A 25,870-nucleotide genomic window follows, 5' to 3' on the forward strand; every position below is an offset into this window, starting at 1 on the left:
AAAATATTTTTTAAAATAAGAATGTTGAGATCTAATCCCACGGGGCAATCATGCCTCAAAGAGAAGGGCACAGATGCTGGTCGCAGACTCTTCACTGGGTCAGTGTGAGCAGGAGACTTGTTTTATTGAAGGGAATGCAACATCAGATTTCACGGGAGTGAGAGATGACAAGTACAGGACTGTACTGATTCTTAAGTATAGCCCCTGCCCCCCCCAATATGTCTCAGCATAGATATCTTTGAGGTACAGAGAGAGAAGCCCTTTGCCACCATCTCCCCCACCTCCCCAAGCTTACCCCCCCCCCCCGCACACACACAGGCAAGGGGCCAGGGTAACTGGCCACAGTGATCTCACACCAAGGGGACAAGTGGAAACAACTGGAATGTAAGCCTTCTGGTGCCTGTGCCGCTCCCCAGCCCCACCCAGCACCTGGGACTGCCTGATGCATATTCAGGGAAGCTAGTGGTTTGTGCAGGGAGGCTGGTGTCCTGAAATCCAACTCCTCCCTCAGTTCTGCCAGCTTAGCACTAATTCACCTCAACATGCACAGGCCCTGGGACCCTCCACCAGTGAAGCGTGCCCCTCCTCCTACCCAGGCCCCTTTCAGTGACTTCAGGTTTACAGCTGAGCTAAAGAACAAACACCTCATCACAGACCCCTGCAAGCGTCAACCCGGCTTTGACCTGGCACGTTATGATCGGGCCCTCCTCAATCGCTATCGAACAGGCCATGACCGGTGCGCCGCTATGCTCCATCGCTGGGGAGCCAGAGACGACCCAAACTGCCCCTGCGGCTCCAGACAGACTATGACCCACATAGTCAACGACTGCCACCTCTCCAGATTCAAAGGAGGTCTCGAAACTTTACATCAGGCTCAACCTGACGCTGTTGACTGGCTACGGAAGAAGGGCAAACGCTAGAAGAAGAAGGTTTACAGCCATGTCTAAAGGCTTCTTTTCATTTGACTTTGTAGCCATCCTTTCAAAACGATCAATTGTACCTCTTTTTAATACCGTTCTTAGGCATTTACCCAGAGGACACACTGACACTTAATCAAAGGGACATGTGTAGCCATATGTCCATAGTTGTGTTATTCACAGTCCCCAAAGAGAGGAAGCAGCCTTAATGTCCACTAACAGAGGACTGGCTAAAGAAGTTAGGAGATACATATTCCGTGGAATACTATTCTGCAGTTAAAAAGAGGGGAGAGATATTGTGTCCTTGGGGACAAAGTGGGTGGATCTGGAAGTGCTTATGCTGACTAAAATAAGTAAAAAGATGAAAGACAACTACTGGATGGTTTCATTCATATGTGGAATGTAGACAACTGGAATAAATTACTGGGGTTGGAGGAGGGGAGGAAGAAACATGCTCACCACAGAGCAAGGGTCCCAAGAGAAAGAACCTCTTCCCCCTCTTGCCCAGTCCCCTCCAGACTTGGGACACTAAGAGATACCCCTCCCACCACTATTTCCTTCAAGGCCCCAGTGAGTGGGTTAGTTGAGTTAGTATTTCTAGATTGGTTCTTCTTTGCATTCGGAGGTGCCATCACAGTTCTCAGGACCAGCTTTTTTGTCTCTAGCTGTTCAGTCCAGTGAGGCTGGTGGCAGCCACAAGTTCCCCATCAGAACTTGCTCTACCGAGCTCCCATCATCTCTGTGATGACTCTGTTCTTGACTGAGGCAAAAGGAAGGTGCTTGGGCTAGGTGTTGGCAGCTTGACTCAATGCTTTTCTCTCATCTGCCTACAGTGCCCACCTCATCCCCAGCACACACAGGACATCATGGTGTCACATCTGTGCTACCAGAACACGGGTACAGTCCACGAGTGGGAAATGTACCTGGGTGTTTGCCACCCCAATAGAGGACAAGTTCCAGCCCTGTGTCTGAGTTGGCAGAGTGACTCAGGGAAAAAAACAACAACAAAAAACAAAGGAAAAAAACACCCTGGCAGCCTTCAGCACATGTGGGGAGCAGCTTTGAAATCCCCACATCAACCTAATTACAAAAAAGCAGGGAAAAATATTAATATCCCAGGCATATGCAGGAATTTCAATTATCTTTCACAATATGTTGTGATTTTACATGTTACAAAACACGGCTATTTTTAATCCTTTGATCGTGATTCATCTCAAGAAAGTTTATCAAGTGCCTAGGGACTTTTCCAAAGTTTGTCTTGAGTGGACTCAAGAAGCAGAAGGAGGTGCAGGGCTTGTGGGAGAGGGAGAGGTGTGCAAGTGGGGGTGTGGAGAGACTGAGACATTCGTGTCTTCTGGCTTCTAAGATAACCTGGAGGAGACAGGGAAAGTTCAGGAGCCAGCCTTTCTCCTTCTTTGTAAGACTCCAAGCTCTGCGATCACATTGTGCCATTCTAGGGTGAGCAGAATGACTATTGTCAGATTGTTCAACCATGAAGTGAATTATGGTCTCAGGCCCCGCAGCCTGACGAAATGGAAACTCAAAATGATTATTAGGTAATTAAGTGAATTTTTAGAATAATTGTTCTGGGTCTTCTCTGTGCTGTGTCTCAGGTTGGGGAGCAGTTGTGAATTAGACAAGAACAAAAGATTCCAGGACCCTGAGGGAGAGCCCTTCTCTTACCTGTCACCCTCCTGTTTTTCCTGGGCAGGTTTCTGTCAAGTTTATTCTCCCCTGAGCTTGTCTCTAGAGGAATGAAAAGAAAAAAAAAAAAGCAAAAACCAGTCACAGATCGGGAAAGGCACTGAGGTAGCACCTAGAAAAAAGGAAGCCTGGGAGTTGGGCGGTATAGCACAGCGGGTTAAGCACAGGTGGTGCAAAGCACAAGGACCACTTAAGGATCCTGGTTGGAGTCCCTGGCTCCCCACCTGTAGGGAAGTAACTTCACAAGGGGTGAAGCAGGTCTGCAGGCGTCTATCTTTCTCTTCCCCTCCTCTCTCCATTTCTCTCTGTCCTAAAAAATAAATAAAATAAATAGCATATCTTTCTCTCCCTCTCTGTCTTCCCCTCCTCTCTCCATTTCTCTCTGTCCTAATAACGATGACATCAATAACAACAACAATAAGAACAACAACAATAAAAACACAAGGGCAACAAAAAAGGGAAAATAAATAATATTTAAAAAATTAAAAAACAAAAAGAAAATAGGACACCTGGTTCCAGGTGGTGGTGCACTTGGTTAAGTTCACGTATTGCCCTATATAACATGTATAAGGACCCTGGTTAGTGCCCCCGCTCGCTACCTGCAGGGGGGCATGCTTTATAAGTAGTGAAGCACATCTGTAGATGTGCCTATCTTTCTGTCTCCTTCTCCCCTCTCAATTACTCTCTGTCCTTTCCAATTAAAAAAAAAAAAAAACAGAAAAGAAGGGTCTGGGTGGTGATGCAGCTACTTGGTCATAAAGCCTGAAGACCCGGGTTCAAACTCCCAGCCCTCACCTGTAGGGGGCAAACTTTGCAAGTGGTGAAGCAGTGTGCAGTTGTGTCTTTTTCTCTCTTCCTCTCTATCTTCCCCTACCTGCTCGATTTCTGGCTGTCTCTATTCAATAAATAGATATAATAGTGGCCAGGTGGTGGTGCACCTGGTTGAGCATATAGTGCACAAGAACCTGGGTTCAAGCCCCCAGTCCCACCTGCAAGGGGAAAGCCTCACAAGTGGTGAATCAGTGTTGCAGGTGTCTCTCTTCCTCTTTATCTCCCTCTGCCTCTCAATTTTTGGTTTTTTCTATCCAATAAATAAATAAAGATAATTTGAAAATAAAATAAATAAAGATAATTAAAAAATTAAAAAATGGCCACCAGGGGGTCGGGCGGTGGCGCAGTGGGTTAAGCGCACGTGGCGCAAAGCGCAGGGACCGGCGTAAGGATCCCGGTTCGAGCCCCCGGCTCCCCACCTGCAGGGAGTCGCTTCACGGGCGGTGAAGCAGGTCTGCAGGTGTCTGTCTTTCTCTCCCCTTCTCTATCTTCCCCTCCTCTCTCCATTTCTCTCTGTCCTATCCAACAACGAAATGCGTCAACAAGGGCAATAATAATAACCACAACGAAGCTACAACAAGGGCAACAAAAAGGGGGAAAAATGGCCTCCAGGAGCGGTGGATTCATGGTGCAGGCACCGAGCCCAGCAATCACCCTGGAGGAGGAAAAAAAAAAAATGGCCACGAGGAGTAGTGGATTCATAGTGCTGGCACTAAGCCCCAGTGATAACCCTGGTGGAAAAAAAACAGAAAACCCTTACGGTCATATGAATTTGTTCCAGATGAACACAAGATTGCTGCTAAGTAGAAAAGATGTATCAAGGGGAGCCGGGCAGTGGCGCAGCGGGTTAAGCGCACATGGCTCAAAGCACAAGGGCCGGCATAAGGATCCAGGTTCGAGCCCCCGGCTTCCCACCTGCAGGGGAGTCGCTTTACGGGCGGTGAGGCAGGTCTGCAGGTGTCTGTCTGTCTCTCCCCCTCTCTGTCTTCTCCTCCTCTCTCCATTTCTCTCTGTCCTATCCAACAACAATGACATCAATAACAACAACAATAATAACTATAACAATAAGACAACAAGGGCAACAAAAGGGAATAAATAAATAAAATAAATATTTTTTAAAAGATGTATTAATTAAGTAAGCTATGCAAAGAGCCAGTCAGTGGTGCCCCCAGCTGGGTGCACACATTACCAAGTGAGAGGACGAGGGGTTTAGCCCGGCTCCCCACCTGCAGGGGGGAACACTTCATTAACTTTGAAACAAGTCTGCAGGTGTCTATCTTTCTCTCTCTTTCTCTATCTCCCCTCCCCTCTCAATTTCTCTCTGTCCTGTCAAATAAAATGATATATATAGAGAGAGAGAAAGGAGAAAGAAAGAGGAATAATGGTCATTAGGAAGGCTGGATTTGTAGTGCCGGCACCAAGTTCCAGCAATATCATTGGTGATAATAAAAATATATATTTTTTTTAAATAGCAAAAAACCTAGTGCAAGACCAGTTAAGGCCAGGACACCCTGGGAAGGCAGAGCCTGTGTAGGCTCTGCCTTCTCTGGCCTCTATTCTTTCCCCATTAATTACACTGGTCCTGAGTTCAGCCTGGTCTGCAGAGCTCGTGTGAAGAGGGGTCTGGCTGTGAGAATCTGTTGTGAGGTAGGAGCTTGGTTAAGAATGGGCTCACATGGAGCAGGAACTTTGGGACAGAGTTGAAGGACCAAGGGACCCACAGTCAGCAAGAGCAAGTGTGTCACTTTAGTCGTTGGGGGAGAGGTCAACAGGAAAGTCCAGCCTCTATCCTTCTGCCCTCTGGTGATGCCATTTTCAGAGACTGACTGTCCCCACAAAGACACCCCTTCACACACACTTCTCTAGGGCACTGGATCAGAACACTCTTCGACCACAGTAGCAGGACATACCCCCTCCAGGAAGGCAGAGGAAAGCTTGTTGAGGGTGAGAAGCCGGTCTGGGGAGGTATGTTAGGGTTTCTGAGTCATGCTCGTTGAGGATCTGCTTTGCAGGCTAGGGGTATGGCTGGACCTGCCAACCTCCATGTCCATTGGAGAAGCAATTACAGAAGTCAGACCTTACACCTTCTGCAACCCATAAGGAACTTTGGTCCAGGGGTCTGGCAGTGGTGCACATTATAGTGCACAAGGACCCAGGTTCAAGCCCCTGGCCCCCACCTGCAGGGGGAAAGCTTCATGAGTGGTGAAACAGGGCTGCAGGTGTCTCTCTGTCTTCCCCTCTCCTCTCAATTTCTCTGTCTCTATACAATAATAAATAAAGATATTTGAAAAAAAGAAGAAGAATATTGATCCATATTCCCAGAGGGATAAAGAATAGGATAAAAAATAGGGAAGCTTCCAACGGCAAAGATGGGGCACAGAACTTTAGCAGTGGGGACTGTATGTAATTATACCCCTGCTATCTTACAAACTGTTTAATCATTATTGAATCACTAATAAAAAATATTTTAAAAAGGTAAGAGTGGAGCATCTGAAGCCATAGCATAATGGTTATACAAAAAGACTTCCATGCCTGAGGCTCTGTGGTCCCAGGTTCAATGCCCATGAGACCTCATAAGCCAGGGCTGAATAGTGCTCTAGAAAGAAAGAAAGAAAGAAAGAAAGAAAGAAAGAAAGAAAGAAGAAAGAAAAAGAAAGAGAAAGAAAGGAAACACTTGTTGGGCAATGGTACTGGCCCAGATAATAAGAATAAGTAAGAGCAGCTTCCTTGGGAGGCAGAGATGGAGGCCTGGACCCATGCCAACCAGCCTCTCCAGGCACAACAGAGTGGACCATAGTGACACCATACTCCCAATGAGGTGACAGTGAGACAGTGTCAGGGCACAGCCACATCCCCAAGTGCAGTGCAGAGTGACTGGACCAAGGGAGGACCCTCTCTCCTGAGCTGGCTTGAGGTGTCCTCACACTGCTCAGGATGCCTGCAATGGAAAGCTTATGACCCCATTATTTCTGGAATTTGCTATAGATTTATTTATTTATTTTACTTTTTATTGATTTGACCCTGTGTTCACAGTCACAAAATTCCACTTTTTTTCTTAATTTTTTAATTATATTTTATTTATTTATTGGAGAGAGACTGTCAGAAATGGAGAGGGGAGGGGGACGACAGAGAGATAGAAAAGCAGAGACACCTGCAGCACTTGCACCACTTGCAAAGCTTTCTCCCTGGGGGCCAGGCTGTGGCGCACATGCCAAAAGTGAACACATCACAGTGCACAAGACCCTGGCCCCTACCTATAGGGGAAAGCGTCCCAGATGGTGAAGCGGGGCTGCGGGTGTCTCTCTTTCTCTTCCCCTCTCTGTCTTCCCCTCCTCTCTCAATTTCTCTCTGTCCTATCCAACAATGATGACAACAATAATAACTACAACAATAAAAAAGAAGAGCAACAAAAGGGAATAAATAAATAAATAAATATTTTTTAAAAAGAAGGAAAAAAAACCTTAGGCCAAGTCGAACAAAACAGTTCAAAATAGTTTTGAAGGGAAATTTTTCCCTTGATTTTTTTATTGACAAGATTAATGGTTTACAGTTGTTGGTGTATGTGTAAAATTTCTCAGTTCCCTCCAAAACATTCTCAACCCCAGCTAAGTCCTCCTCCACCATCATGCACAAGGACCTAAACCTCCCCACACACACACCCCAGAATCGTTTACTTTGATTCAATAAACCAAACCCTGTTCGTAGTTCTCAATTTCTGTCCATGAGTGAGATCATCCCATATTCATCCTTCTCTTTCTGGCTTCTCTCACTTAACATGATTCCTTCAAGCTCCATCCAAGATGAGGTGAAGAAAGTGACTTCCCCATTCTTACTCTATTTTATTGTCAAGCAATTTTTTTTTAATTTAAGAAAAGAGACATTAACAAAACCATAGGATAGGAGGGGTACAACTCCACACAATTCCCACCACCCAGTCTCCATATCCCACCCCCTCCCCTGATAGCTTTCCCATTCTCTATCCCTCTGGGAGCATGGACCCAGGGTCGTTGTGGGATGCAGAAGGTGGAAGGTCTGGCTTCTGTAATTGCTTCCCCGCTGAGCAATTTTAACAGCCAGAACTGAATTTCTGTTGTCGAGGGTTTTATGAACAGATGTCTACCCCATCCTTTGTCTTCCTCAATGTACCTCATGGAGCTGGGCCTACTGTGTTTAATTGGGGGGAAGGTATTAAGCCAGAATGAAATGATAAAGTGAGGGTGTTTCAAAATGAGAACATAACATGGGGGGCAGGTCCCTATGGTTGGGGGGGTAATAACCTGGCAGTGGGTAAAGTGTGTTGACATCTATTTGAGGGAGAAATAAAACAGTACCCCAGTGACAACAAGAGTCTTGTAAAGCAACATTTCTTCAATAAAAGTTTCAAAGAGTTGAAAGCCTAAAGCTGAGATTAATGTTCTGTCTGGGCTGAGCCTGGGTCTGCTCTCAGCCAGGGTGCAAAACAGACTCTGTAAACCTTGTTTTACAGAAGCACATCGGGCCTTGGTTGGATCTCGCTTGTTCCCAGAAGTGAGGGAATTTAGTAGAATACAGTCAAGACGGTAGGCGACTCAAAGTGGTGTTTCTTGAGTTCTAAAACCAGCAATGTGCTTATTTGAAGAGTCTGAGTCTCACAACCTCACTCTCAACATCTGTGAGGAGACCATTCCTCTTCTAGGAATGATGGTCAAGGTGGTTGGACACCCCCTGAGGAAACCAGCATGAATGTCTGTTTGTGTCAAAGGAACCAGGTGACATGCAAGCCACCCAGGGGCAGCTTTCCTGGAACTGGTACTTTTTTTTTGCCCTCAGGGTTATTCCTGGCAATACAACCTCACTGCTCTTATGGCCATTTTTCCCTTCTTTTTCTTTCTTTCTTTTTTTTTTCATTTGATTTGACAGGACAGAGAAAAATTGAGAGGAGAGGGGGAGATGGAGAGGGAGAGAGAAAGATAGACACTGCACACCTGCTTCACCACTATGAAGCAGCTCAGTTGCAAGTGGAAAATGGAGGCTTAAACCCAGGCCCTTGCAGATAGTACTAGGCTTGCTTAACCAGGTGCACCAAAGCCACACCCTCATACATTTGTTGTCTTAATAGAAATTCACTTTTCTTTTAAAAAAAAAAAATGATGTGGGAGTTAAGGAGAGGAAAAAAGAAACACCTGCAGACCTACTTCACTGCTTGTGAAGCTTTCTCCCTGCAGGTTGGGACCATGGGCTTGAATCCAGGTCTTTGTGCGTGATAGCATGTGTGCTCAACTGATATGACACCGCCTGGCCCCAGTGTTGGGTACTGGCACTTTTGTTTTTTTGCCCTCAGGGTTATCACTGGGGCTCGGTGCCTGCACTACGATTCCACTGCTCCTGGAGGCTGTTTTTCCTCCTTTGTTGCCTATTGTCATCATTGTTGTTATTATTGCTGTTGTTGTTGGATAGGACAGAGAGAAATCGAGAGGAGGGGAAGACAGAGAAAGGGAGAGAAAGATAAACACCTACAGACCTGCTTCGCCGCCTGTGAAGCGACCCCCCTTCAGGTTGGGGATCTCAGGCTCGACCGGGATCCCAGCACTGGTCCTTGAGCTCTGTGCCATGTATGCGTAATCCACTGAGCTACCCGCCAGATCCCCAGGTATTGGTACTTTTAAAGAAGTTTTATAGTCCTAACCAAGGTGGTACCTGGTGCCCAGGCTTTAAACCAGCCTAGGAGAAGATGGTAGAATGTAAGCAGTTGCTCTCACTTCTCCCCAGACACTGCAGGAGGCTTGTCTGCCCCCATGGTTCTATGCACACCTCTAAAGTGGGTGGGTTCTGCAGAGCTAGACACTTTCAAAGGCGAGTTTTCTGACTTTAAATGCTGCCTATTTGTTCATGTTATGTGCGACACTGAATGAGTCTTACAATCTCAGTTCTCTCATTAGTAAAATGAGAAATGAGAAGACTTCTGTCTAAGCAATTGGATTTAGGCCAAAATTATGAAAGTTTTGGAAAAGCACCCAGTTGCATGTGTGAGGGTGTAGAAAGGGTTCAATAAATTCAATTCCTCCTGTCTTTTCTATCTGCCTAAATTTAGATGGAAAAGACTGTCTGTGAAAGAAATTGCCAGCCAGCCAAAGGAATCAAAATCCATAATTCCCGCTCTTGTAGACAATGCTAGGAAAGATGTTTTGGGGAGTGTGCTCTGAACTGAGCCCCTCTTTCCTCTCCCATAAACACTCATTACTGAAAATTCCTTTGTCATATGCTTGTGGGAGGGGCTTTAGGGGGGATTAAGTCCTGGGTGTTTTTTGTATTTTATTTAATGAGAGACAGAGAAGCAGAGCATCACTCAGACACAGGTAGTCCTGGAGATCAATCCAGCAGTCTCCATTGTGCAAGTCCTGCACACCGTCCCACTGAGCTATCTCCTCAGCCAATTTCCTGCTCATTTAAGAAGAAGCCAGACAGCCAACACGTTATTGTTCCTCATGTGAAAACAGAGTCAGGAAGCACCACTTGCAGTCTGTAGGTGGGTCCCCACAGGATCACACTCATGCCTGAGTCTCAGATGCCCAGCTTCTAGAACTGAGGGAAGCAAGTTTCTCTTGTCTATAGCCATTCACCTCCTTGGAGAAAAGTGGCAGTGAGGAAGTAATAGTACCTTTTCTTGTATCATTCAGAATTCTGAGGGAAGCAGCAATGTGCTGGAGGTTAATTTGAGGGACCTGCATCTCCCAGGAGGGTATCTACAGATTGCTGTAGATTGCTATAGCAGATCCAGCAGAAGTGCAATTCCTAACTAAAATCCCCAATTATTCACCTGTCTACATCTTAGAAATGTGGTCTCCAGTTGGATGATGATGATGATGATGAAGATAGATAGCGAGATAGATGTGTGCAGATAATCTTAAAAGGCAAATCATACAGAAATGTCAGATGGATGGTGCAAAGGAGACATGTCACATATGAGAAGATATTCCAGGGAAGGCTTAGCCACATACTCTCCTGCTGTATATTAAGTGTAGTCACTTTCTAATAAATTAGAGTACAGACAGTCTACTCTCTAGATAATCTAATTACTGGATTTGATCTCCTAAAATGAACAGGGAAAACAATTCACAGGGTTTACCAAGATATGAAGAGTCTTAATTAAAGATCTCTGTATTGATATTACATGTGCTCCCCAAGACTTGGGACAATTTACAGGAGAAGATGAAAGTCTCAAAGAAATTATAGGTCAGATTGTAAGGAACCCATCTGCACTCATAGCCATTCACCTCCTTGGAGAAAAGTGGCAGTGAGGAAGTAATAGTACCTGTTCTTGTATCATTCAGAATTCTGAGGGAAGCAGCAGTGTACTGGAGATTAATTTGAAGGACCAGCATCTCCCAGGAGGGTATCTCCAGTTGTGGGCAGACACGAGATGCTGCAGTGGAATTTACTAGAAGCAGTAGCCAAGAGCATCCAGGAGGCCATGGAGGTGTAGGAGGAACATTCAGGCATTGCTGTGATTACAGCCACCACACATGGATCATGTGAGACCCCCACCTCATCCTCTTCTCTAACTGGGGAATCTTCCTTCCCAGAAAGAGAGACTCATGGGGAAGTGACATAGAGCTCAGGTTGGTCACTTATCTTGCAGGGATCAGAGTGGAAAGTAGGACTGAGGCACTGGACTCCTGAACTAGAAAGTGGTTGCCTGCATAGGATCACATCAGGACTGGAGCCAGCAGGGCAAAGGTGTTTCCTAGGGATGGAGGGCGAAGGGGAGGGGACTGTTTCCCTGGTCTATTACCCACAGCCCACACAGGTCCCACCAGCACCTGCAACAGCTGAGACTGTCCACAGCCTGCAGGGTGGCCTAGAAATGAATCTGACTGCTGGGGTTAGGGCAGTCACTGCCCCCAACATGCCCCCAGCAGGGAACACACCATGTTGATCTCAGTTCCCAGATGCTTGGTGAAACATTCCTAAGGCTGAGACCTTAAGCTGCTGCCTGCTAGCTTCCTGATATGGGAGCTGCAGGTCCTCTGTGCTCTATGCAGGGGTCAGCTCTTCACAAGACAGTGGACAGCAAGAGAGCAGGCAGAGGGAAATGGGCATGTTCCTTGCTGTGTGTTTCTTTTTTAAGATATTTATATTTATTTATTTATTATTTATTTCTAAATAGGAAACACTGACAAAACCATAGGATAAGAGGGGTACAACTCCACACAATTCCCACCACCAGACCTTGGTATCCCATCCCCTCCCCTGATAGCTTTCCTATTCTTTAACTCTCTGGGAGCATGGACCCGCTGTGTGTTTCTTATGTGCTTCCTGTGCACTTTCTCTGTGCTTCTTGTGTACCTGTGTGCTTCTTATATAATTAGTATGTGTTTCTTGTATGATTCCTGTGTACTTCCTATGTGCCTCTGTGTGGTTCTTGTGTAGGAGGTAATTCCTGTGTAATTCCTGCAAGCTTCTTGTGTACTTCCTGTGTAATTCCTGCCAGTTTCTTATGTACTTCCTGTGTAATTCCTGCCAGCCTCTAGTGTACTTCCTGTGAACTTCCATTGTACTTTCTGTATACTCCTTATATGTTTCTTATATTCTTCCTGTGTACATCTTTGTACTTCCTGTCTGCCTTTTGTACTTCCTGTGTGCCTCTTGCGTCAATTCTGTGTATTTCCTATGTAATTCCTGAGTGCCTCCTATAGGCTTCCTGTGTATGTCCTGTATGCCTGTTACATCAGTTCTGTGTGCTTCCTCTGTACTTTCTGTATGCCTCCTATGAGGTGTAATTTGCTTGTTTTGTTATTGTTTTCTGTTTGTTTGCTTGGTTGGTTGGTTTTGTTTTGTTTTCTCTTCTTTCTGTAGTCACACAAATTGCCTTAGCCATTCGTGAAGTCACTAAGGAGAGAGGAGTGTCAGCCCCTCAGTGGAGGGGTTGCTTGGGGCTGTGACTCTCCTCTAGATGTAAAACCAAGTCACCCGGAGGAGTGTGGGCTCACATGCAGTCTGTCAGGCCACAGGAACGCACTGAGAGGCTGTCTGAGGGGCAGCTCTGATGAGCTGCACAGATGGCCAGCTGGTAAACAGAGAGGAAGCAAAGGTTGAGGGATATAAAGAAATCTCAGAGATGAGATGCCAGAAGCAAGTTTCAGGTCTAAAGAAGACAGTAGGGCCGAGGGAACTATAGATTAAGGTCCTCCTCTGACTGGGCTGCCCTCCCTGCGGTCCTGAGACTGGACCCCAGTATCTAGCAGGAGCCCACCCTAGACTTCAAACCCTGACTCCAAAAAACAGGCCCCTCCTTACAAAGGCTGAGGTGCATTCCCAGGTCTGCCCACCTGCCCTGGGACCAGACACGCTGCCAGGCTAGACCAGACTTGGCACACCCCACCTGCAGGGACCCAGGCCTTGTGAGAGCCATGGCCCCCACAACCCAGATTGCTTGCAAGATCCTATTAAACATTTCCTCCAGCACCATAATCCAGGCTTTGGAGAGCCAGCCTGACACTCAGATGAATTATTCATGCAGGACTCTGCAAGATGGGCGAGCTTCCTGCCAGGAGATGCACAGCAAGGGGCGTGATAAAGCTGAAATTGGCATGTGCAGAGGGGGCCTGATGGAAAAGATTTCCAAAGATGATCTTTTTGCTGGAAGGAATGGAATTTTTTTAAACCTCTAGACCTTATAACTTTGCTTCTGCAGTGTGTGTGAGTGTGTGTGTGTAGAGGGGTAGGGGGTGATGCTTCCTTGGCATCTCTCTGGCCACACTGAGTCTTTCTGTAAGCCAAGGTGCTGGAGCAGACCCTCTCCCAAACTGGGTTCATTAGAATGCCAGTAGAGTTGGGAACCAGACCAATGGATGTGGAAGAGGGTCTGGCATTTCTTTATGTGGCTTTGGGTGTTTCTGTGGATGAAGGGGAGTGGGGGGTGCGGGATGACAGGAAGGTATAGTACTTTCCATGGTCGGGGACATTCTGCCTCAGATAGAATAACAATAGTGATAATTGGGCACCTGGCCCCCACCTCCCTTCCTGGTCACATGGCAGCAGAATGATGGTGTCTGCCAGTCCCCAAATTAGGGTCTGAGGCCCCCACACTCACAGGATTTAATAGCCTCATGCGGCTCTGCAGTGGTAAAAAAAAAAGGGGGGGGAGGACAAAACTGCTGTCCACATGCTGAGCAGCAGAGTGAGCTTATGGCAAAGATAAAGCAAGCCAGTCCCACAGGGAGCCGTCCTAAGAATAAGGACAGGCCTTCAGACCACAGATAGGACTGATTTCATTGCTGGGTGAGCCAGTCATTCAGCACACAGCAGCCTCAATAATGACGTGACAAATAGAGCCCTCTGTCCAGCCAGCCAGCCAGCCAGGCAGCAAGAACACAGAACTTCTCTCGGAAATTGCTTTTCTTTTCCTGCTTGTATTTCAGCAGATGTCAGAGATGCACCATTCACAATGAGGCTGGAGAGTTTTAAGGTCCTTGATTGGACTTTGGTGGCAGCTCTGTCTTGTCCATCAGGAGGGCAAGAATGAAGGTCTGTAGGAATTCAGTCCACCCCTCCACCAACAACAACTTTCCAGGATCTAAGACACAGGAAAGGAGTGGGGCCAGGAGACTGGGGCTCCTCAACTCTCTGGGCATGCTTGCAGACCAGGAGCACAACTTGCAGAGAAGCTGGGCTGGCAGGGAATAGCTCCTGGACTTGGGTGATCCCTGCAGACTCTGTAGGCTTTGGCCTGGAGCAATGCCCAGTGAGCACCAGGGAGCAGGTGTCCTGGGTAGCAGAGTCCCTTTCAGGACTGAAGACCACATTTACTGCCCTGAGTCTGGTTGCTGAATTTCCCTCTGTATGTTTGGGGCGGTGATTTCTCAGAGCTACAGGTCTGCAGACTGGCTGAGACTAGAAAACTCTTCTCATGAGAAACAGCTCCCCAGTCTGCAAATCTGTGGTTGCAGCAATGGATGGAAAACAGCCTAAGCTTCCATGCTCCTCCACTCAGTGCAAGAATAAAGGGTCAAGTTGTTGGAGAGATAGCAGGGTGGTGGTTATACAAAAGACTCGCCTGCCAGGGGTCAGGTGGTGGTGCACACATTACAGTGCACATGGACCCTTGTTCAAGCTGCCAGTCCCCACCTGTTGGGGAGGAGAGAGCATCATGTGTAGTGAAGCAGTACCACAGGAATCTCTCTCTTTCTTTCTCTGTCTCTCCCCCCTCAACCTCACTCTTTGTCTCCCCCTTTCCTCTCAATTTCTATCTACATGTATCTAAAAAATAAATAGACATATTGAAAAAGTCAGAGCCTTAAAAAAAACAGAATCGTAGCCACTTTAGAGAAAATATTAAGAAAAAAATAAAAGACTCCTACCCAAATCTTTGAGATCCCAGGTTCAATCCCAATAAGCCAAAAAACAAAAAATAAAACAAACAAACAAAAAAAACAGAATCAAGTATCAATTCCAGATCCTCCAAGATAGAAAGACACAAACTTCCTTATTGCAGGTCTGATGTGCTACCTTGAATGCTTTATTCTGCCACTGTGCTGTAACAGACCTTGAATGTTACCAAATGCAAGGGTCAGATCATGTAGAAAATCATTGCCTGCTTCCTATTTTCAATTTTAATTTAAGATACAGTGCGAAACACTTCTCCCAAATAGCTGAGGCAAATTATTATTTATGCAGAAAAAGGAATTCCTCGAGTCAGCTCAGACAATAGATAGAAGTCTCCCAAACGGCCCTCCACTAACATTTGTGTTATTATAAAGATCACACACTAAGAGAGATAGCAGCAGAGCTGGTAGTCTTTGAGGGCCTGTTAGATAGTATAGAAAATAGGTGTCTGTTACAGTTAAGTGCATGGAATGACAGTTGTTTTTTTTTTTTGCTGTTGACATCTCTCAGCTTGTCTTCTGTAGATTGCTTTTGAGTTTGACTTAGTTGTGTAGACAAGTGGTCCCTGCCATCTCAAGGAGCTGGTATCACAAACACAAGACCAAGTGCGTCCAGTAGCTGTTGTCTTTCATCCTTGGCAGATCTGGGTAAGCGATCATACTCGAGCAAGGGCTACACCTCTGCACAACATGAGAAGTGAATGCAGCCTACACAATTGTCATGGGGTTATATCTCTGCAAAATATGACAGATTAGGGAGTCGGGCGGTAGTGCAGCAGGTTAAGCGCAGGTGGTACAAATTGCAAGAACCAGTGTAAGGATCCCGGTTCGAGCCCCCAGCTTCCCACCTGCAGGGGAGTTACTTCACAAGCAGTGGAGCAGGTCTGCAGGTGTCTTTCTCTCCCCCTCTCTATCTTCCCCTCCTCTCTCCATTTCTCTCTGCCGTATCCAACAACAATGACAATGATAATGACTACAACAATAAAACAACAAGGGCAACAAAAGGGAATAAATAAATAAAATTTTTAAAATATTTTTTAAACATGACAGATTAGAGGTATACATGTACAGCAGTTCTAGCTTGTTAATATCTGCCGTAGCACCTTTCACTACACACATAGGGCCAGAAATCATAATGAATACACTCTTTGTGTTTCTAGTTTCTTTTCTTTTTTAAATTGTTGTGAGGGCTATCATGGGGGGCTCAGTGATTGCACAATAAATCCACCATTCCTGGCTGCCGTTTTCCCTGTTTATTTGATATGACAGAGAGAAATTGAGAGGGGAGAGGGAGATAGAGAGGAAGGGAGAGAGAAACACCTTCACCACTCCTGACGCTTGCCTTCTGCAGGTGAGGATCAGAGATTTGAACCCGGATCCTTGCGTATGTTAACTTGTGTGCTCAACCAGGTGTGCCACTGCCCAGTCCTAGTGTTTTAGCTTCTTTTAGACAAAGTGATCTATATAAAAGAAAATATATAAAAGATATTCTGCAAAAATATCTGTGCATTATATACCCTAAGCTTTAACATGTCATCTTTATGCTTTGATGAAGTTCCCTAACACAGAGGAAGGTCTTCTGTGATTTTCCATAAACAGAGCATGAGTGGAGACTATGTCAGGTTGTCCACACACTATCTATCATGGTAGCACTTAGCCAACATACAGAACTGCTGGACATGCCCACTGAAACATGTCCAAACTAGTCACAACAAAGCAAAATCAGTACATGCCTTGCAGGTTTTTGTCACCTGCTTACTTTTAGAGATGGCTCATATTAAACGATTTTATTCATGCCTGGCTTCTACAATCACTGTTATTACCAATAACTCGGGCTCTCCTGGTGCAGAATTCTATAAGCACCACCGGGTCTTACAGTCATTCTTCAAGGCAACCAGGACCTCGCTTGGTAAAAAGTCACAGTCAAGAAATATCTCCTTAATAAATTTTTTTTCTGTAATGATTTATTTTCAACAAAGGCCTGTCCTGGTATAAGAAGCAAACATTGTTTCATTTTCAAAGTATTATACAAAAGATCAGAAAAGGACAACTCAGCAACAAAGGGAAAGGAAGGAAGGAAGGAAGGAAGGAAGGAAGGAAGGAAGGAAGGAAGGAAGGAAGGGAGAAAAAATCAAATGACCCATCCAAAAATTGGGAGAGGATGTGGACAGAATCTTCACCAAAGATGCAATCCGAGGGGCCAAAAGACCTATGAAAAAAATGCTCCGATTCATTAATTATCAGAGAAAAGCAAATAAAGACAATAATGAGATATCACTATGCCCCTGTGAGAAAGCCAGACATTATAAAGGACAGTAATAATAAGTGCTGGAGAGCTTGTGGGAGTAAAGGGATCCTCCTGCACTGCTGGTGGGAATGCAAATTGGTCCAACCCCTGTGGAGAGCAGCCTGGAGGACTCTCAGAATATTAGAAATGGACCTACCCTATGCCCTGCAATTCCTCTCCCTGGAGGTATATCCAATAGAAACAAACACACACATCCAAAGAAATCTATGTCCACCTGTGTTCATAATAGCACAATTTGTAATAGCCCAGACTTGGAAGAAACCCAGACGTCTGACTGGTAAGTGGCTAAGAAAGTTGTGGCCTACTAGTCACCTGTGGAATACTTTTATTTATTTGTTTGTTTTTATCTATTCCTGTTTGTTGCCCTAGTTGTTTTATTGTAGTAGTAATTGTTAGATAGGACAGAGAAAATGGAGAGAGGAGGGGAAGACGGAGAGGGAGAGAGAAAGATAAACATCTACAAACCTGTTTCACCGCCTGTAAAGCGACGCCCCTACAGGTGGGGAGCAGGGGGCTCGAATCATGATCCTTATGCCAGTCCCTGCGCTTTGTGCCACCTGCACTTAACCCACTGCGCTACCACCAGACTCCCACCTGTGGGATACTACTCAGCTATTAAGAATGATGAAGTCATCTTCTTTGTCTCATCAGGAAATGAACAGGAAGCACCTGGGGAACACAGACACTGCAGCACAATGACAGAACACATGTTTCCCTGGCACATGTGTTTCCTATGCGACTGAGGGAAGAAAATAGGTCTTGCTTGGGGAAAACAGGCATGGTAAAAGGTGTGGGTGTGGCTTAGAAAGGAAGTGAAGGCGAAACTTGGAAGTTGATAGGAACTTGTGTTATGGGCCTGGTTGCTCTCTCTCTCCCTCCATCAATGTGTGAGTAAATGGCTCTCTTTCGCTCCTTCTCTCTCTTTCTCTCATTGCCCACGTGTACTCCAACATGTGGCTGTTCTCAGTTTCCCTGAATAAAGTTTAAAATCCCAGAAAAATCATGCTTTCTCCACAATTCTTTGGTGTGTTTATGTGTGACAAACTCCTAGGCCAGTGGAGAGTGACCTCAGCTGTACTCCCGGCCATATAGCAGGACACTAGTTTAGCGCTCCCTGGAGGGTGGAAAGGCACTGTGGCATCTCTACCTCCCTCACTGTCTCTCTCTGAAATGGAAGGGAAAAAATCAGTACTGGAGTAGCAGAGGTGCTTGTGCATGAGGCCCTGGTGCTGGGAAAACCAGCTAGCAACAAGAATAAAGAAAAAGAAAAATATCTGTGGACAGCTATGTGAATTGCATAGCAGGTGACCTGTGGCAGGAAGCTAGTGCAACAGAGTGAAGACCTGCTTGAGAAAAAGGAAATGGGTAGCTATGTAAACACATTTATTTATTTTTATTTATTTATTTTCCTCTAGGGTTATCATTGGGGCTCAGTGCCTGCACTACGAATCCACTGCTCCTGGAGGCTATTTTTCCCTTTTGTTGCCCTCGTTGTTTATTATTGTCATTGTTGTTGTTGCTGTCATTGTTGTTGGATAGGATAGAGAGAAATCCAGAGAGAAGGGGAAGACAGAGAGGAGGAGAGAAAGACAGACACCTGCAGACCTGCTTCACCGCTTGTGAAGTGAGCCCCTGCAGGTGGGGAGCCAGGGGCTCAAACCAGGATCCTTACACCTGTCCTTGTGCTTCGTGCCATGTGCACTTAACCTGTTGCTGTCTTTATTTTTATTTCTTATTAATAGTATATTACAATATTAGAAAATTATTGTGTAATTCCACACCCACCACCAAACTTCTGTATTCCCTCCATCCCACCTCCCAAAGATAACCACCAGAATTCTTCTAGTTTGCCTGCTTCTGGTTGTTTGTTTGTTTGTTTTGCCAAGTCCATGTGGATCAGATCTTTAGATGCCACATAAATGAGTCATCTCTTTACTTCTTCGCTAAGCATAATCACCTCCAATTCTATCCATCTCTTTTGTGATTTAGAGTAGTATTCCATGAAGTATATACTCCACATCCTCCATAGTGGATGGGCATTTAGGCTGCTTCTGTTCTTTGGCTATTGTGAATAATGCAGCTATGAACATAGGGGTGCATATGTCCCTTCTTTTTTTAATATTTATTTACTAATGAGAAAGATAGGAGTGTTGTTTTTGACGGGCTATGTTGTTTTCAATGGGCTGGCTTCACGGGCGGGTAACAGTTGACCAGGGACTCATGGTTGAGCTGTAGGCAGTATCTCTTTATTCATGCAGGGCGCAGCACAACCTAAGACGAGCTAAGCTAAACTCAAGTACAGTACTGTAAAACTCACAATGCTGTCTTTATAAATACTTGCCAAGTAAGGTGGAAACAGGATGTGACATAGAGAGGGTGGAGAGAAAAGTGACTGGTGAAAATCAGAGTGTGACAAAGAGGGGATCAGGGTGTGACAAGGAGAGGGGGTGGAGCAAAAACATATCATGAAACAGTGGGGATTGAACCAATGCCCTGGAGGGAGGTGCTTGTTAATAGCAGTTATGTAAATAGAATGAAGTGGTTATGTAAATAGAATAGTGTTAAGCAGGGGGGATTTAAACCAAATGAAACAGAAGGAGTCTCATGCATACCAACATAGGAGGAGAGAGTAAAAGAACCAGACATCACTCTGGTGCATGTGCTACCAGGAATTGAATCTGAGACCTCATGCTTGGGAGTCTGATGTCTTATCCACTGTGCCACCTCTCAGACCACCATGTATCCCTTCTAATTAGTATATAAACTCTTTAAAAAAAAAAAAAGAAAGAAAGAAAAAGTAGGGCAAGGGCAGATGGTTTAGTAGTTATGCAAAGAGACTTTAATGCTTGAGGCTCCAAATTCTCAGGTTCAGTCACCCACAACTACATAAACCAGAGCTGAGCAGTGCTCTGGGTAAAAAAAAAAAAAAAAACAAGAAGAAGAAAACTATGTCAGGGACTGGGAGATGGATCAGTAGGCAGAGTGCACAACTCACATGGTGTGAGGCCCTGAGTTTCAGCCCTAGCACCACATGGGAGCACTGTGGACAGTACTGGGGGGGAATCTCTGCCTATGGTGGGGGGGTGCTGAGTGTCTTTCCCTCCTGTTTGTCTCCCTTTGTCTCTGTAGAATAGAGAAAGAGAATGCTGACCTGAAAAGGGTGGTATGCCTATGCAAGTAGCCACTGCACTGGAAGAGAAAAAAAAAGGTGCTCTGTGTGGAAGCCATCTTTGTTTGTTTGTGTTCACACTTTGTTGAGGAGACCCTGCTAGGAACCACAGTCACAGTTAAAGACAGGCCCTGCTGTGACTGAACAGAAAGCCAGCTGAATGAGAAAAGAAGTAAGAAGTGACACTCACAGTTCACAAGATAAAGTTTCAAATAAGCAAGAAGAAATAGCCAGCCATAGAGTCTGCCAGCCTAGAGACTCAGGTGCCCTCAGCTAAAGGTACCCCCCTGACCTTTCCATAAAAATATTGTCCAGGAAAGATGTAACTTGCAAATTATTAAAGAGGAGAGAGAGGGCAGGCTGCAGCAGGAGTGTTTTAAGTATCTCATCGATAAAAGAAAAGTTAATGTTAATGTTAAAAGTTAATGCGGAGTATGAGGCCCAGAAGCGCTGTGGTTTCCCTACAGAGTCAGGAGTGTCAAAGTGTGGACAGAGACGGATCTCTCAGAGAGGAGAGACATGAAGGCTTGCCTTCCCAGACTGTCTCTGCTTCCTCTCATCTAAATGTTGTTAGTCCCCTCCCTGACCAAGCCTGTCACACCGGCCTCCACAGATGTCTGCCCGGTCAGTCTCCAGGCAACCTTGGTCTTTAATTAATTAATTCGGTATTGCCACCTGTGTTGGGTTATCGCTGGGACTGGGGATTAGTGTCAGAACTATGAATCTACTGCTCCTGGTGGCCATTTTTTCTTTTTCGTTCCTATTTTATTTGATAGGACAGAGAGGAATTGAAAGGGGGGCGGGGAGGGAGAGAGAGAAAGACCTGCAGACCTGCTTCACAACTCATGAAGCTTCCCCCATGCATGTGGGGGTGAGAGCTCAAACCCAGGTCCTTGTGCATGGTGATGTGTGCTCAACTGGGTGTGCCACCTCCCGGTCCCCATCCTGACAGCCACTTTTCCTTCCTCCCCCATCAGTTCCTCATAACTTGTCCATCTGTACTGTTATTTTCATTTATTGATTCTTAATTATCAATTGAAACACTGGCATATCATTTTACTTTTTATTTATTTATTTTTGTTGTTTCTTTTAATTTTTATTTCTTTATTATTGGATAGATATATTAGAAATGGAGCCAGGAGGGGGAGATAGAGAGGGAAAGAGACAGAGAAACACCTGCAACTCTACTTCATCACCCATGAAGCTTTTGCACTGCAAGTGGGGACCAGGGACTTGAATTCAGGTCCTTGCACACTGTAATGTGTGCGCTTAACAGGTGTGGCATGCTCAACCCCCTGACATATAATTTTATACTGTTTTTAGGAAACTAGGTGTGTGTGTGTGTGTGTGTGTGTGTGTGTGTGTGTGTGTGTGTGTGTGTGTGTGTGTGTGTGTAACTGTCCACACCCAGCTCCAATGTCCCAAGGTCTCAAGGTCCCAGTGTCATCCTCACCCCAGTGGAACCTCCACTAGTTCTCCTGCTAGAGGACACCATGGTTTTAAGAGTCTGAAAGTCAGTTTGATTATTATCAATACCACAAATTCCTCTGTTTGAGCTGTCTCTGCCACTTGACTGAAGCCATCTTGCTTCTTCATATATAAGCATACATACATATATAGATTTAGATTTTAATGCAAAACTCTGAACTGCATGTTATTTCAATCCATTTCTGCTAGTATAAGAACCCAGGGAGAAACCATCATTTTAATTCCTCCTCAAGAAAATTCAAAGATATTTCCAGAAAATAAGAAATGACAGATGGGAAGAAAAATAAATTTCTACTGCATGTTTGGACCACATGATTTAATATTTATTTATTTTTGATGACAGAGAGAGAGAGAGAGAGAGAGACCAGAGCACTGCTGAACTCTGGCTTATGGTGGTACTGGGGATTGAATCTGGAACCTCAGAGTCTCAGGTATGAAAGTCTTTTGCACCTGAACCATTATTCTGTCTCCACAGCCTGCCATCAGGGTTTTTAAATTATTTCACTCAGCAGCAGCATCTCCAGCCTCATCCATTTTGTCCAACCGTGGCACCTTTTTAATGACAGAGTAGTAGTCCCCTAGCATCTGCCCCACACCTTCTTTATCCAGTCATATGAGCATGTGTGTTTAGGCTGCTCCATGTTGGCTGCTGCGAATGGTGCTGCTCTGAAGAAAAGGGGAGCAGATCAGAGCTTCCATGTCTGTTAGATAAATGCCAGGGGGTGGTGGGGGTTGTTACATATTGTTTAGTATCATACTTTAAAAAAATAATAATTTTCCCATTCTGGGAATTTCTATGGAAGCAAGATTTTTGTAAGTCTCATTTTTACATTTCTCTTCCATTTGGACTTAGCTTCTCCTTTAGAACTCTTTGTAGAATTTTCCTTTTAGTCAAAATGAGTTATTAATACAGTGGGCGGGGGGGGATATACCCTACCAAATGTCAGAAGCTGAATATAACAATAGAGTATTTGTAGATCATAGCAGAGGAAGTATGTGGGGAGTGTTGACTGAAGACTCTGCTCGACTTGCATCACTCAGAGATCCAGGCTACCTGAAGCCATGATCACTTCTCAGCTGTTTTGCATATAGTACTTGGCTGTCCAGGTTATGTCAGCAAGTAAGGATCCAGCACTAGCTCACACACTAACTCTTCAAACTTTGTTTGGCACATACATTTCCATCATCCTATTACATAGTTACACAGTTCCCTGACCTGCAGAGAGCTATGAAGCGCAGGGGAGCAGATGAAATGGTAGGCAAGTACCACAGACTTTGTCACCTCCTTAATGGGGGAGATATATCAGAGAAGGCATATTACAATTTTTCCTTGCATTCTGTTTCTTTAAATCCCTCTTTAGAAAAGATAACAAATTTGCAGTTATTTCCTAGTATTCTAAATGCTGTGAAACTGCCCGAAACCCCTTCCTAGTGATCCTTATGCAACCAATAAATGAAAATGAAAATTGCATTGTTCTCCAACAAATAGAAGAAAAAATTCCTATGTAATATCTGATTACATTATTACCTTTGAAACAATCATTTCAGAAACTATACTGATAAGTAAATGTTCAGACCAGCTCTCTACATCCCATCTCTAACTGCTCTCTGAACTCACCATTTTCAATTCCAGTGCACAGCTGCAGCATTGATTTATTTTTCTCTTTCATCCCTTTCTTTTCAGGTATAGAAAGAGAGAGAGAGGAAAGGGAAAGGATGAGAAAGCCTAGAAAGGCACCACAGCTTTAGCGATTCCCCCATTGTTGTGCTCCCATCTGGCCCTGGGGCTTGAACCCAGGTCGGAAACATGGCAAGTCATGTGCCCTACAAGGTGAACTATCTTTCCTCCTTTATGTTCTATTTTTAAAATGTTGCTATATCTCCTTTACTTCTTGGCTGACTCACACTTACATTCATGTATACCCTCCCCAGATTCCCTCAATCAAAATTAACTTTTCCCTCACCAAACCGCCAGAGTATGGACATCAAATACTTGTCCTGCTGTGTTTAATTAACATCTTTATAAAGCACAAATCAGGGGCTTCTGCTACCTTCCCACTTCAGTAGCCTTTGAGAAAGTTGGGCAAAGTCTAGAGACTATGTTGACTGTCAACACCTGAAAGGTAAGGGACCACAGCTACTGGCATTTTGTGGATAGAAACAGGCTGCTTCTAAACATTCTGTAATGCATAGGAAAGTCACTACTACAGTGAATTGCACAGTCCAAAATGTTTAGGCTGTCAAGGTTCAGAAACTGCTTTAGAGTATGAAAACTAAAATGAGAGCCATTTTTCCATCTTTCCTTCCCTCAAAGTTCCATTTATAATGCTCTACAGACAATAACATACTCAATATGTGCTAATGAGTGGATTCATAAATATCTGAGTCACCAGGTAGTGGTATGAGAAGTATTTAGCAATAGCCATGGTTGAGTTTACTCTTTTTTATTATTTTTTATTTATAAAAAGGAAACATTGACAAAACCATAGGAGTACAACTCCACACAATTCCCACCTCCAGATCTCCATATCCTATCCCCTCCCTGAGTTTACTCTTATGGTTGCTCATAATCTCCTCCTTTTGATGTACATGAGAGTTTAAACTTCTCTGTTGGGAACATGTGTAAGCCTGATAGAGCTTAGGGAGAACCACCCCTGTCCTTGGATGGAGGTCTAAGAAGATAACCTCTTGGTAAGTCTCTCTCAACCGAGGTGAGCATAAGGGGGAAACTCAGACTTGGTTCTTTCCTTCTTGACTCTCAGGCCCACAGAAACCCCAGTACTTCCCTCCATTAACTGCAGGCCACATGGCCGCAGATTCACTTATTCAAAGTCACCTTCTGATCACAGAAGAACACACCTTATCACACACTTCATCACACACCTCAGACCCCAGACAAGAGAAATTCCAAACTATATGGCTTTTTGATATCCATCTTCTCTCTGTCTCACCCTACGGGTTTAACCCCTATGCTTCTCTCAAATACCTTTGGATAGTTAAGTTGCTTGTGTCATGGAGAATATCTCATCAATTCCTGTCATACCAGCCCCCTACCTTAGGGGCATGCCGACCGTTAAGAAACCTGTAATTTCTGACATATTTCAACAATAATTCCCTTCGTTGCTTTTCTATTTAACTCATGTCCACTTTGCTAATAAACGGATTCTAGGATTCTAGGATTCTAGGCATGCTAAGAGTCCCCTGGTGTCTTTTACTTCGTGTCACCCCTGTCGTGAGCGAGAAAGAACCAGCCCGTTGCCTTTCCCCTGGAGACCACCCCAAACCAGAGAGAGAGAGAGATACTGAAACTTCTCTGTCCTCTTAGTAGTTGATAATAACCATTACTTCTGGCCATTGCCTTGTGTTTGGTAGTGACTCAAATTCTTGCTGACTCCAGACATTTGATAGCTGGCCTGTGACTCTCCATTTTCTTCCTTGTTGAGATCTGTTTATGTCCACAATGAGTGGCCCATAAACATACAGAAGCTATGTAATTTAAACAGATTTTCGTGGTTTCCTTGGTGTCCTGCAACAGTACAATATGCATATGCATATTTGAGACATCTAATTTAAAATTGAATCCCATGCTAATGTACTGACTTAAGTCCACATGGTTTCTTGAGACATATTATTGCAGCTTGTGTGTGTGTTAACCTGCTGCTAACCTACTTTGTTCTGACATAGACCTATGAAACTCTAGTTTCATTTTGCTGACAGATCAATACAAATTTGAAATAAGCATCTTTGAAAGCTTTCTTAAATCAGTCTCTTTATTTCATTTTTTCCCCCAAGTTAGTCTTTATTCTACTTTCAAAGCTTTAACACCCTCATGAACAGGGATATTCTATTGACTTTATCTGTTCTAATCATATATTTTATATATGATTTCAATGCCACTATATATTTTCAATTTGTGATATGAATCCGATTCTATTTGCTCTTGCTATTTTGAAAAATATAGATATATACTGTTAACAAACGCTTATGGGAACACAGAATCCATTCACTGTTAATACTTTTCAAATACTTGTCAAGGTACTGATTATAACCACCCTCTAAGAGACTTTTCTTCAAGTATAGTCACATCAGA

This window comes from Erinaceus europaeus, chromosome 21 (genome assembly GCF_950295315.1).
Source record: "Erinaceus europaeus chromosome 21, mEriEur2.1, whole genome shotgun sequence".
In the NCBI taxonomy this organism is placed as follows: Eukaryota; Metazoa; Chordata; class Mammalia; order Eulipotyphla; family Erinaceidae; genus Erinaceus; species Erinaceus europaeus.